Source organism: Hemicordylus capensis, chromosome 6 (assembly GCF_027244095.1).
Source record: "Hemicordylus capensis ecotype Gifberg chromosome 6, rHemCap1.1.pri, whole genome shotgun sequence".
Taxonomy (NCBI): domain Eukaryota; kingdom Metazoa; phylum Chordata; class Lepidosauria; order Squamata; family Cordylidae; genus Hemicordylus; species Hemicordylus capensis.
Window position 1 is genome coordinate 92,544,206 of NC_069662.1, and position 14,447 is coordinate 92,558,652.

The window sequence follows — 14,447 nt, forward strand, 5'->3', positions numbered from 1 at the left end:
AGGCAGGGGGTGGAAATCGCATGAGATAGCTTATAGAGTTAGGTGTAGGTTTCTCTGTCTTATTCACAACATAATGACTGTCTCTTTGATTCTGAGGCTTTGGATTTTTCCTTGTGGCTTGTTATGGAATTTCACTTGTGGCAAAGTGCTTGTTTAAATAACTGGAAGTGAACAAGCTGGAAACAGATAGAATTGACTTAGCCCAGACAAAGTATATCAATATGATCTCTCATTATTAATTAAATTTTTATCCCACCCTCACTGGTGGTTGGTGATTCCTGGGATGGGGGGGGAGCCTAGGCAGGGCAGGTGATGGGTGGAGCCACAGGTAGTGAGAGGTGGAGCCAGTTGTGAACAGCGGCAGAGGTAGAGTCAGGACTAGGCGGTTGTCTTAGCAATAACTGGCAAAGTGTAGATTTGTAGCTAACGAGTGGGTTCAAAATACAAACACACAAACAAGCACACAAATTTCAATTGTTCATCAGCAGAGATACAGAGAAATATGGAAAACATCAGTTGCTTTATAGTGCTTAACAGGACTACAGTAGTGTGTAGATATGTATCTAACACAGCAGGATCAAAACACAAGCGTGTGTGTGTGCGCACACACACACACAGAGGAAAAGACTGCACAAGCCACAATTAAAGCACAGACCAGCTACAAAAGGTTGCTTCTGTGGAGAGTAAATACATTCTGAAAGGGCAGCTCTGTCTACCTGATGATTTAAAAAATGAATACTACTACTAACAAATAACAACAACAACAGGACAGAACTCTGAGCCAGAGACCTACAGAGGTTAGTGTGATGGACTAGATGGGGAAATCCAAGTTCAAATCCCCATTCAACCATTACACTCACTAGGTGACTCTGGGACAGTCACTTATCTCTCAGCATTACTTTCCTCGTAGGGTTGTTGGGAAATAAATATAACCATGTGCACTACTCTGGACTTCTTGGAGGATGAGCAGGCTAAACATGTGAAACTAAATAAAGATATATAACCCACAGGTAAAGCAGAGAACAACTACAAAAGTGGAGAACAACTACATACTGAAGTTCCAAGGGCAGTTCTGCCTGCTATTTCAAAAATGCATTTTCAATTATGTTTGCTGCAGCTAGGAACCATATCCTTTAACTTAGAGGGCACCATGGAAAGCAAAGATGCATGGGGACACCCTCTCCCTGGTCCATGCCTGCTGAACAATTGGGTGCCATTCTCTGCTTGCCTTAGATGCTCACCACTTAGCCTGGGAGTCCATCCTAGCAAGCAATGCATTTAAAAAAAAAAAAAAAAAATAGAGATCCCTTCCTTAATCCTTGCCCAGTGAACCATAACACCCAGTGGCATATTAATGTTACAGATACTGGCCACAACCCAGAGGAAAATCCTGGTTAGCTCTCTGCATAACAGATGGATTTTAATTTTTTTTAATTTTTCCTTCCAACAGAATCCATTCCTTCTCTACACCATACCCATATGTGGAAAGAAACTTCTACAATTATTTGAAAAGTAGTTTGAATTTATAAATCCATGTATATACCCTAAAATAACTTTCTGGTTTCTAATGCCAGTTTCTAATCTAAGTAGTCCAGTCTTACAGTTTGCTGTTCCTATCAGGTTTTTTTTGGCATGTCATTTTGGGAATGGGCCATAATACAGATATACAGATATACAATACAGATAAGATCAGAGAGCACGGGAGAAAAAGCAGAGGTTGAATTCCTCCCCTCCAAACAAACACAAAGAAGCAAGTAAAAGATCATACTTACCAACAGCCTACCTGCTCCCTAACCAAAATGGTGATTGGATTATTCTCAGTACAGTAGCTAAAACAAAAAGACTTCCCCACCCTTAGGGCACTCTGATTGGCTGTCTGAGGAGTCAATCAGCCTAGTTCCTCTGTGATTGGTTTATAGGCTGATCCTAGGACTGCCCACTTTGCAAAAACAAAAGCGAGCATGCTTATTGGCTCCTGCCTTATTAATATTAATATTTTAACAGATCTGGGGCTTTTCATTTGTTCTTTGCTACTGTTGCCCACCCCAGAACTCTTAAATCAGCAGGGAACAACAGAGGAAGACAGTAAGCACACAAAATGGAGGCAGAGTTGACATGGCTGGCTGAGAAATTTAAGGTAAGCACCACCCACTTTGCCCATAGATTAGATCTGCCCCTACCCATCCTTCCTTCAAGTAGCTCAGGATGGCATACTGGCCACTCTTCTTCCTTTATCCTCTCTTCCTTTATCTTGTTGTGCTTGAGTATAACAAAATGCCTCAGGCTGAGAGAGAGAGAGAGAGAGAGAGTGATTGGCCCAAGTCATCCAGTGAATTTCATGACTGAGAGTAAGGATTTGAACTCAGGCCTTCCTGCTCCAAGACTGGCAATAACCACTACAAAACACTGGTTCTCAGTAGCACCAATGAGATCTGCCCTTCTGAGGATAATAACAGCTCTGAGAACTGCCAGTTTTCATAAAGACCACGCCCACCCCCGATCCTCCAGACATTTCAATTTAAGAGGCAAAGCTTCACCTTTAAGATCATACAGCTGATTGCTTAAAGGTAGGCTTCAGTTTAGAAATTAAATATAGTTTATTGGGTATTTTAAACAGTATTTTGTTACTAGGTGTTACTTTTTTGGCACTTTTGCCAGTTTACATAAGCTAAAGTTGTCTCTCTGAAAAGTCTGCTGTGATAGTTTTGCTGCTTGAGTATAAGAAAACCTTTCTACACCATCCTCTTTTTTCTTGATCGTGCAGTATTATTTAACCAGCATTACTGGTTTCGTGTTCCTAATCATTGTATAGGAGGAGGAGGAGAGAAGAGGAGGAGGAGGAGGAGGAAGAAAGAAATTGGCATTAATCTTTCTGCCTGCCTGTGGGATTAGAGTGCTAAATTGCTCAATTCATAATGACTCTTACAGAGCTGCAAAGGAAATGGCAAATGGGGCAGCTCAATCTTGAATGAAGATTCTGGCCACCCAGCTCTTTTTAGAACAATTTTGACTGTTCCTCCAAGCTTCAGATGGCTTACAAGTGAAAGGGAGCACAAATAAGATACACTGCTGACTGTGGGGGCTCCTGAAATATTGGCAGTTATATGCTCATGTGAAGTCTTCAGTCTTTGAAGCATTCCCTCTGTTTGCCTGTACTTATGCGAGGAAGTATCTTAAACTCTGCAAATATTTAAGTTGTCCAGTGCAAATGCTTATTTAGGAGCTAACTGAAATAAGAGATTGGATCTTAATTGCTTTTAGGGAAGAAAAATCAAGCCTTTGTTGCCTGAAGGTAATGTGTCTAGTTTACCACTGCAGTATGATAGAAGCAGGCATAAATATGCCAGTTGTGATTTCCACAATATGCTTTGCCTTCTTCCTTCAAAACAACATCAACTGAAAAACTAGCACCCTCAGCAGCCTCCCCCGCTCCCAGTTATCTGTCCTGACATGGTGGAGGCAGACATGGTGTTCCCTGAAACTTTCCTGTGTTTCCCTGAAACACAGTGGTGGGCTTTGTCCCCTAGGTATTTTAGCTGGCACCAGGGACTGGAGGTTTTCAAAGCCCCCCAGAAAGCACTGCTTTTTAAAGGAAATCTGCAAGTTATTCCATTTTAAAGTGAAAAAATATATAAATATGCCAATTCTTTTCTGAAAGAGGCAGTAGCAACTACTCCCCATCTTTCAGAATCTCTGGAGAATTTAGTCATAAAACAGTGTGTCCCTGTTCACAGTGGGAGATGGTTCCAGTCATTTTAACCAGCTTCTGAGGATCACATCTATGGTCCTAATGAGCCCCCTTGCTCAAGGGATACTTTGTCTGTGTTATAAAGTCTCCATTATAAAGTTGTCTCAGTTATAAAGAATCCGTTTAACTGCTGTTCTAATGAGACTTGCACATTCTGGTCTGTCTCTGGAATACGAAAAAGATGGAAGCTCCATTCATTCATTTTCAGTGCTCCTCAGCCTTAGTGGCAGCACCAGATACACACCCAAACACACATGCCCCAGAAGGGGCAAAGTTTATTTCAGGAGGGGGCAGCATTGTCCCAAATGTTAGATTTCAAAAAAAGAAATAATTATATAGAAGTTAAGTTCTGATGGTTCAAAAGAGTCAGCTTCCAAATATGTATGCTTGGGATTACAATGTTATTTTAGTGTCTATGGTTCAGCAATGGGTCCAGCAGTGAAGGAACGGGGGTCAAGCAGGGCTAGCTACTTGTTTGCAGGGTGCTCCCTGCCCACCCGCAGTGCTGCTTAGGGTCAACTTATTATATAGTCCAGAAAATAATGGGACGGTTTAACAACTCCCACACCTCTTATTATTTGGATCCAGGCTTGCCATCTATATTCATAAAGACAATTTGAAAGTGATGCATGTAAGATTGTAGCTTCATAGGTGCCCGCTGGGGAGTGTAAGGGGTGGACAAGCACTCCCCCAATAAGTAGCTTGCCTGCTAATTTCTCTCCCATTGCTGGTTTCATATATATATATATGGCATCAATATCTGTTCATCTGTTGCTGACTGCTAATGGAGCATGTGGATAGGCACAGAGATTATGCAAGCTTCCATTAAGCAGTGAGTGTAGGAAGGGATCACAAGGGATGTCCAAAAATGTTAGTTTTGGAGGGAAAGCCTGAACCTGCCCCAGGTCCAAAAACCACCCTCAGAGAATTGGGGGGGGGGAAATGTTGCAGCTATGAAATGAGGGTTACAAAAGGAATGAGGGTTACAAAAGGAATGTCTTCTTCTGTGAGTCAACAGGGCACAGCTATTATAATGTTGGAAGTTTGGGGGAAGGAGAATGAGAAAAATAATTGCATTCTGACGAGACCTTCCCATCTCTATATTTCATCTTGCTGCTGTCTATCAAACCCTTTTCTGTCCCTTCCTCGCCAATATAACATATAAGATTTCAGATCTGATATGATATTTTTGCCACAGGTTCTCCCTCCCTCCCTCCCTCCCTCTCTCTGTAGTAGTAGTACTACCACTATTGTAGTAATAGTTATATATAAATCAGTTCACTATGGTCTCACTTCTGTATATGTTTAGAATGGGAATATTAATGTAAAATATAACAGCTGACATCTGAACACTATTGCATGCCAATAAACATTTCACATGTACAGTGGAGGAGGAGGTGTTTTGCTGATTACCCCTTCCCTCTGCAGCCTCCTGTGCCTTCTGAAAATATGTCCCTGAGGGTCCTGCTACCCGCAGGGACATATTTTCAAGAAGCACAGTGGGCTGCAGAGGGAAAGGGAAATCAACAAAAGTCACCCTTTCTCTCTTGCACACATGAACCTTTTTTGGGGTGTGTGCAACATTACCAAAGACAACCACAGGACTCTGTGGTCACCAGGAGTTGACACCGACTCGACGGCACACTTTACCTTTAACCACAGAGAATAATATATAATAAAGGTGTACGGTTTTCAGGGCAGGGACCTATTCTGAGAGTGTTAAATAAAAGGCAAATGAGTTCTTTGTTCTGATCTTTTCCATTAAACGTCTGTGCTGTAACTTCGGTGGGTCCACATCAGTGAATATGGCCAGTGACCCAGCACTCTCAGCTGAAGGAGCAATTGAGAGAGCAGGAAGTACTGTATTCTTTTTTAATAAATCAAAGCAAAGATGTATCCGGCCAAGTTAATTAAAAAGCACAATATTCTAGGAGGTGAAGCAATGATAAATTTTGCCTCAATCCGTCATGCAGTTTATTATTCAATCATGTCATTCTGTATACGCTAAAATCAATGCTGGAAATAGCACAGAGACAGGCAGAAAGGTCTTTTTTAACACTACACTGTTTACTTGGAAATAATGTGCATCGCGCTTTAAAAAACTATAAGAATAAAAACCCTGTTTTCTCTTTGGTGGTAAAAGTGTATCACATGTACAAACTGCCAGGCAGCAGCTATTTATTTTACAGTTTAATAGAAGCCATGCTTAAAAAAAAAAGATGGTCCCTTTTAAAACAATATTGACCACAATCCAATATAGAGTTTGACTTTGACATGGAGTTTGGGAAAAGGTCCATACCTCTTTGGTGGCAAAGTTCATGCTTTGCATGCAGAAAGTCCCAGGCCAGTTCAACCTCCACATAAAAAGAGTTCTCAACTAGCAGGACTGTGAAAGATGCTTGAAGAGCTGCTGCCAGTCAGAGGAGACTGTGCTGGGCTAGATGGAGCAATGGTCCGACTCAGTAAAAACCAGACCCGTACATTTAGATGACTGAATGCACAGATTAATAGAAGTATTAAGAATTTTCAAGATCTAAGCTAGAGGATACTTTTATCATGTGACTGACTGCTTCCATGCTTGTTTCTCATTTAGAATAGTACCTGTAAGAGCCCTGGTTTTGTTCAGGATCATCGTTTAGGGCAGGGAGGTTTTAACCTTTTGCGTCTGAATTCTCTGCCCACCCCAGTATCAATAGGAGCTTTCATTCTGAGGCAAATAGCAGTTGTGAGGGGACTGATCCTAAGTGGTACTGTGGAGGGAAAAATTGTTAGAGCTGCTATACCAGGCAGAATTGGCCTCCCTGTGGCTGATATTTGTAAATTTAAACAAAGGACAGCCACCTAATGGTGCAGCGGGGAAATGACTTGATTAGCAAGCCAGAGGTTGCTGGTTCGAATCCCCACTGGTATGTTTCCCAGACTACAGTGGACTATGGGAAACACCCATATTGGGCAGCAGCAATAGAGGAAGTTGCTGAAAGGCATCATCTCATACTGGACGGGAGATGGCAATGGTAACCCCCTCCTGTATTCTACCAAAGACAACCACAGGGCTCTGTGGTTGCCAGGAGTCGACATCGACTTGACAGCACACTTTACTTTACAGGAGCAGACAGTCATGTGATAGACTTGCTGTTTAGATTACATCCAAAATTTTGTTGTTCATTACCATTAAATTTAGCTCTTCAAAAACATCACAGGTATAATAGCCCTCAATTCTACAAAGGATGGAATGATATATTTTGATTTTTTATTTTTTTTTTGCAGTGGGGGGAATAGAAATTTAAAAGCTAGACTCATGGTTATAAAGGTGTCTTTATGGACTATTCTTTCAAATAACGTCTTCAGGTTAGAGTCTTTTCCCAGACAGGAAAATGCAGAGAAGGAAAGTTCCCAAATCTTATGCATTTTTCAAGGTAAATGAAGCCCCAATAATATTGCTTAATCTTCTGGTGTTGGTGTGTTAAGACTAATTTAGGTATGCTTAAGCACTGTATTAAGACCAACAGTTTTTTCTTACATTACATTCATAGGGCACAGTCCAGCCAAGCTGAAGCAATTTTAAGCCCCATAGATTTCAATTAATCACATAATTAATTCCTCCAGCTGATATCCACAGGACTTAAAAGTGCTTCCCTTTGGCTGCATCATGTCCTTTGGTGAATGTTCTACTTTCTACTCTATTCTCATTATTAAACTTGAGTATTCCTCCTGATATCTTTGACACTAAAATCCTCTTGTTTTCATAAATGACTACCATAGTAAAACACCATACAAACAATATGTTAATGTGCAACCAGTTACATGGGAATTTGAGTGAGGTTGTGCACTAGAATAGACATTGGAATGTGCATCCAATTATAAGGAACAGAAAATAGCTTTTTTTGAAAACCCACCACCACCACCTCGCAATGGAAGAGGAGTTCTGCATCTTTGCTTTTTTTGCACTGTGGGGAGCAGACGGAGCAGGTCCCTACACAGGTCTGGTCCCTAAGTTGTTCAACAGTAATCCAAGTGTTTCAGCCTGTATTTCCAGAGTTGAGAGGGTCTGGCACTAACATGAGATTTAAAATTCTTTATCAGGCCAGCTGTCTGGTAGCAGACAGGCAGGTCACAGCGGTAGTGGAGGGGTGAAAACAATAGCAAACAACAGCCTGATCGGTTTACTAGAGCTTAGAACAAGATGTAAATTTGCTTCTTTGACTTTGCGAGCAGCTGTGGTCTCAAACTTGATGCAGCCCCAGTCCTTGGTTCTTTTCTCAAGATTTAATCTGAGTTGTGGATGGTGATTTCATCCTCCTCCTCCTCCTGCTGTTTTGTAGCTAACACTCCAAACAAATCAAAACTGGGCAACTGTCCATTGGGCTCCATGGAGTTTTCCATGTGTTAAATGAATGCCACATAGCAGTTCTGACTGAGCAACAAAATCCACACCCTTTCATTTCTTTCAAGTACATTAACAGTCCTGTTCTTTATGCTGGATCAAGATGACAGCAAAAAGATGTTTTCTTGGCTTTGAGTAAACGTGCTTTCGCTGTGTTGCTAGGATTCTTTCTTGTCCTTATTCCCTAGTGAGAGGCAATGTGATTCTGCCCTGCTCATTGTCATAAGGTGTTTTTGTAGGTTTTGTTTTCCTAGGCAAGTAGACAGGATACAATGAAACAATGTAAAGGAAATGTTTATACATTCCCAGTGCTAAAAATGTTGTGCAAGCAAGGAAGTTGCTTCACACCAATGGTAGATGTTTGGTCTTGCTGTGTAATGTACAACACACCTGCCAAGATACAGAGAAGAGGGAGCTGGGGGGGAAACAGTCATTTTCACCTCTACTTGCGTTGGAAGCATCACAGTTTGCTTATAGAAGAAGAGGGAGCTAGAGGGTGCCTGTGGTTTGTGCATGTCTCCGTCTGCAAGTCAGAAGATGGTTCCAAAATGTTCCTTCATTGGAATCCATCAGATAGCTACTTAGAAGCATTTGATTCAATTTTGGTTCCATTTTTAAACAAATATATTTTCAAGCAGCAGTCAGTGATGTTGAGTAGCAACATGGAGTGAATTTTGGTATGATGAGACATGATGAAGAACCACATTAGTGTCTGCAATTCATGTCATTGACATTTCATTTTTAAAAATTAAAAACACACACATCTTAGTAGTGTCGGTAATATGTGCAGCTGCATATTTCAAGAAACATGAAAGTATCCATAAAGCACACATTTCTTGATCCCTTCCCATCCCTCTTTCATTTAATATTTGCTCAGCATATCCTTCTGGAGGGCTTTAGATATTTATTCCGAAGACTGCAGTATCTAAAAACATACTCAAAGATGTTCTTGGATTCAGGCCTGTCCAGAAGCCACAGCCTTTTTATTCCCTGAACCTAAAAATAAAATGGGTGGGAACTAGATCTTGGTGACATTTTGATAAGAAGTTGTTCTGCACATGAGGCACTCTTTCCCCCAGCAGAGAACTGTCCCAGTCAAGCCTGATAAGGTTCTGTCAGCAGACATTGGCTTTTGCATGTAACAAAAACTGATTTATTTATTGTTTACATTTTATATCCCACTCTCCCTCCAAGGAGCCCAGAGCGATGTACTACATACTTAGGTTTCTCCTCACAACAACCCTGTGAAGTAGGTTAGGCTGAGAGAGAAGTGACTGGCCCAGAGTCACCCAGCAAGTATCATGGCTGAATGGGGATTTGAACTTGGGTCTCACCGGTCCTAGTCCAGCACTCTAACCCACTACACCACGCTGGCTCTTGGTGGATGGATATTTTTCGTATGGAAAAACAGCTTTGGGAGGAGGATTTGAAGCAGGAGTGTAGTGTGTGTGTGGGGGAGGAGGACAAGGCCAACTCTTTCCCTTTCTCCACTCAAATTGTGCCCCCCCCACCACTGTCTCCCACAAGGAAAGTGGCTTGTGGACACTAGGAGTGGAACAGAGTCAGTGTTAAAACTCAGTGTTAAAACATGAGGAGGATCTGGAACAAAGACGTAAGGGAGGAGTGCTCCTTGTCCACCATTTGTTCACTCCAAATCTCACTCCTGAATTTTTTTGTGAGAAAAGTGATGGGACTTTTGTTACGTGTATTTTGTGTGACATGGAGCTAAGTCCTAACACCAGCTGAATCTGAACAGTGTGAATGAGATCTGTATATACTTACTTGGATAATATGCAGTTCTGTATTTGAAAACATCCCGAAAGAAAAGGACTACCCATGTTTCAGGAACAGGTGCTAGTACAATTCATTTTCCAGTTTCCAGTTAGCAGAAGATATAAATGCATATGCCCTCCTGCTGAGCATGGAACTAAATTCTCTCCAAATCAAAGCTCGGCCCTTGTCAAAATTAAGCTCTCCCCCCACCAGCACAATGAGATTTCCCAGTACAATGAGATTTCTCCTGGAGGTGTGTCAATTTTTGACCCATATAAACCTGTGATACAATCCAAATATACTCCTTCCCCTCCAAGGTGGCAGCCTCTCCAGTGCTCAACTTTATTTTTTTGTCACAAATCACCCCTTAATGGTACCTGTATGATCTAGAACATGATGCCAAATAACAACAAAAAATGTTTATATACCGCTTTTCAACACAAGTTTCCAAAGTGGTTTACATAGAGAAATAATAAATAAATAAGATGGATCCCTATCCCCAGAGGGTTCATAATCTAAAAGAAATGTAAGATAGACACCAGCAACAGTCACTGGAGATACTGTGCTGCTGGTGGATAGGGCCAATTACTCTCTCCCTGCTAAATATAGAGAACCATCATGTTAAAAATGTGCCTCTTTGCCCAGTTAGCAGGGTTAGCAGGTAACATTGCATGCACTCCGCTATGAAATATACACAGATATATTTACGTATTCAGTCATGGTAAAAGAATCAACAGTAATCAAGTCCTTTATACACTGAGAGCTATGGAAATGATAGACAATATTTGTAATGATTTATCTCTGTATTTTAAATATATATTTCTCTCTAAATATCCATTAGTCTTGGGCAGGTGGCAACCACCTGACAATCCAAAAAAGCCCCCAAACCTATTAAAATACCAGTACAAAAATAAAGCTAATATATCTCCATCTGCTCCCAGTCTTACTGAAGCTAGAATGCCTGTAGTCACTTGCAACTTGATTTATGCTGTTTATTAATAAAGTCAGTAATACTGTTTGGTTTATGTGCCATTAATTCTACTGTAATGGCAATGGCATTAGTAGAAAAATGCATCAGGTATTGATTCAGCGTATTGAACTGACTGGCCGAGGAGATTTCAATTTATTTAAATGACCCATTCGTCTTCAGGGAGTTTAGCTCTTGACACAGGTGGCTGTAAAAATAAGACTTGACATTACTAATCAATGGAGTAAAATAATTCCTGCACAAATATTATAGTGTTCCTGTCAGTGAAATAGGAACACTTTGATGTAAGGAAAACAACCTTTCCCCATCCTGTCCCGGAATAGCTGCTTTACATTCAAAACATAGGGGATACAGCAGAAGCAGTTTCCAACCCGGAGCAAGGAACTATTAAAGGGGGGGGGGCATAAAGTCCAGTGCATGTAGAACTGTGCACATGGGTGGAACAAGATGATGCCCAATAACAAACTATTCCAAGTACAGTTCCCAAAATCAGCTTCATCAAAGCTCTTAACTGCCATCTTGAGTAGGAACGTTTTGGCCCAGTCCTTGCTCACAGCTGATGCAATGCTAAAACTATTCCAGGGCTATACCATTTCAGACCGCAGGTGGTGACTCGCATAAGTGAAAGCTCCTCAATACAAAAAACCCTCCATGTAGAACACTCGGAAAATTTTAGCCTGTCTCACTGACATGTTCGTTTTCTATGCAGGGATCCCCCCCCCCTCTCAATATAAAAGCATTCTACCATGCAATTCTCAGCTTGTAATGTGAAGCATTAACAACATATGTTTGTACAAATTAGGCTACAGTAAGATGTTGAGAATAACAGATCCTGCCTTGGACAAGTCTCCAAAATGTGATGAAATCTAGCATATAGGCAGGCTGGCATCTTTTAGGTAGTAGATGATTAAATGCTTACAAATAGTCTAAAATGCTAGTGACTGACCTTCTGATTAATACTGCACTAGTGCAAGGATGTTGTACTAGCTACTTCGTCTAACATAAGGAGCTAACATTGCACCAGTGCAAGAGGGCGCACTTGCACAATCTATGGCATGCTTCCTGCTGCGAATCCTCTTTCTCAGTCCAAATGTGTTGCAGAAAATTCCCTATCCTTTTTGCGCAAACACCATGTTTGAGCAAATGGAGCAAGACCATAAAAGATTGTGCAACTTCATGCATCCACTCAGCTACACAACCTTCTTGTGTGTGCGCATCTGTGCTTATTGCACTAGTGCAAAGTTAATCTGGATGTCAGTCACTGTATACACTTCATTTAAAAAATAATAATACTTACAGCCCAGTTAACTAACCTGATTGTAATTGTTCTGCTGATCTCTTTGCTACAGCAACAATTGTAGGGCTTTCCTGTATTTTCCTTGAATTAGCAAGATACAGCGGATGCAGCTAAAAGAAAAGTGATGCGTGGGTATTTTCCCCATCTCAGGCATCATCAACAGGATTTTAGCCAAGGTCCAACTTCAAAGGATCAAGCTTTGATATTCATTACAACTGGATTTAGAAGACTGCAGTCTGTACTTTTATGAGTCACCAAACTTTAAGAACTAGTGATAAGTGTAGGAATCAACTTTAACATGACAGGCTCAAAGTGGAGTTTGCTTGGTTGGGGGGGGGGGAAAGGTATTCTCACTTGCAAATTTGCTCAATTTACTTAAGAAATCACAGCTACAATAAATAGAGAGATGTGCAATGTCAATTACTGAAGAGTTCTCTAGAGTTGAACTCAACTTAAAGCAATTCAGATTATTTTTAAAACCTGAGTAGGAGTGAAGAAGCAATTCACTTGACTAAGATATGAAGTCATGTGATAAAGGGGAGGGGGACAAGGCTCTTGGGGAATCTACTTTCCCCATCCTCCATAATTTTCAGGAGTGGGGGGGAGGAACAAACAGGCAACTAGGCAGGCTGAAATGGCCCACCTCAAGCAGCAGATCTGGAGTACCTCCATGAAGGGCAGCAGGTTTTCTACTGTTTCGTTGATTAGTTTACCTCCATGGGTGGTGCCATTTGGATTTTCTGCCTCAAGCATCAATATGTTATTGTGCAATTTCTACCACTGATTTCATGGCATAGTCCAGTGGTTTCTGCAATGTAAAGTGATGACTGGTATATAATAAAACAGTTATTGTAGCTCAAACACAACAGTTATGTTTTTATCCCCTGGCATCAGTTTAGACTTAGTACAGGATTGGAGTGAATGGAAGAGAGGAAGTTGCCGTATACCAGATCAGAACTTCGGTCTGCCTAGCCCAGTATTATCTATTCTGACTGTCAGTGTTCCAGTGTGTCCGGTGGCAGGGCTCATTCCCAGGGCTCCCCCAATGTTGGTGGCAGTGAGGAGATTGAAGTTGGAACTTAATGCATGCCAAGCATATGCTTTATTACTGAGCCAAGAGTCATTGAGTGATGAGATTAATGAGTGAGGAATCTGGAAATGCTTGGTGTTCAAGTGGATGTTGCTTTTTCAGGATTGCAACTTAGAGACTGCTTCTGAAAACATAGGTTGCCAAGATATTTTCTGTACAGCCTTGATGATCAGCATCAGCAGACTTTTGTCAGGGTTACACTGAAAATACTATCAAACTCTAAATGCCAATGCTAGAGCTGAGAAATCAGTGCTTCCAGATAAACCAGTGTGAGAATACCTAAGAAGCTGGGACTGGATGAATTTTCTTGCAGCTATATTGTTTTCACCTGTAACATGCAAATGAGAAGTATATAAAACCAAGGGTTTATATTGCTTCTGTACAGTGACTGGAATGGATATGCAAGATGTAGAAATCACACTGCATTATGTGGGGCCAATCCAGCTAAGTTAACATGACAAGACTAATATTCTAAGCAATCTTTCTAGAGAGCCAGTCCCACTGAACTTAATGGGACTTACTTCTGAGTAAACATTCCTAGAATTGTGCTGAAAATTCCACTGAAAGTAATGGATAGAGGTGTGGGGTCTGGGATCCACGGAGCCTGGGCAACCTATACGGAGCTAATTTCTAGGCAGGCAGCTCTTGCTTCTGAATAACATTCATTTAGCTTCCCCAAATGAACATTATCCAGCAATGAGGGCTGCCTGGAAATGAGCTCCGGAGAGTTCCCAGCGGTGGCCCCTGCTGGCTCAAAATTGTTTGGGGGGGGCTTGGGGTTGGGGGGCTTGGGGTTGGGGGGGGATCCATTTACTAACTGCTGGTCCGGAAACTGCACATGAAGAATGTACCGGTCCATTACTCCAGAAATGTTGAGAAGTACATTAAAAATCATGGAGAAATGGTACTGAACAAATCCAGAAGAATATTGGTGAATTATTTGAAATGCTGTGTGACAATGCAAAGAACTTCAACGACCAAGAGATATGTTAGAGACACCACTTATGAGACATAAAGGCTACCATGAACTTCTCAAATTTAATATAATAAAGTGGTCTCACAAAAGTGTTTTATAAGATCTCAAGTTACTATAACTTGAAAAAATGTTTTGTATAGATATGCCAACTTGCTGAGCAGTTTAGAGAAAATATCAAAGGATGCTTCCAG

The 14,447-nt window shown here is 41.2% G+C and overlaps 1 protein-coding gene across 5 annotated transcripts in view; it reads left to right on the top strand.

The window, feature by feature from the left end:
* Positions 1-14,447, top strand: part of PDE1C (phosphodiesterase 1C) — a 427,197-nt gene that overhangs the window by 177,415 nt on the left and 235,335 nt on the right. The window lies entirely within an intron of this gene.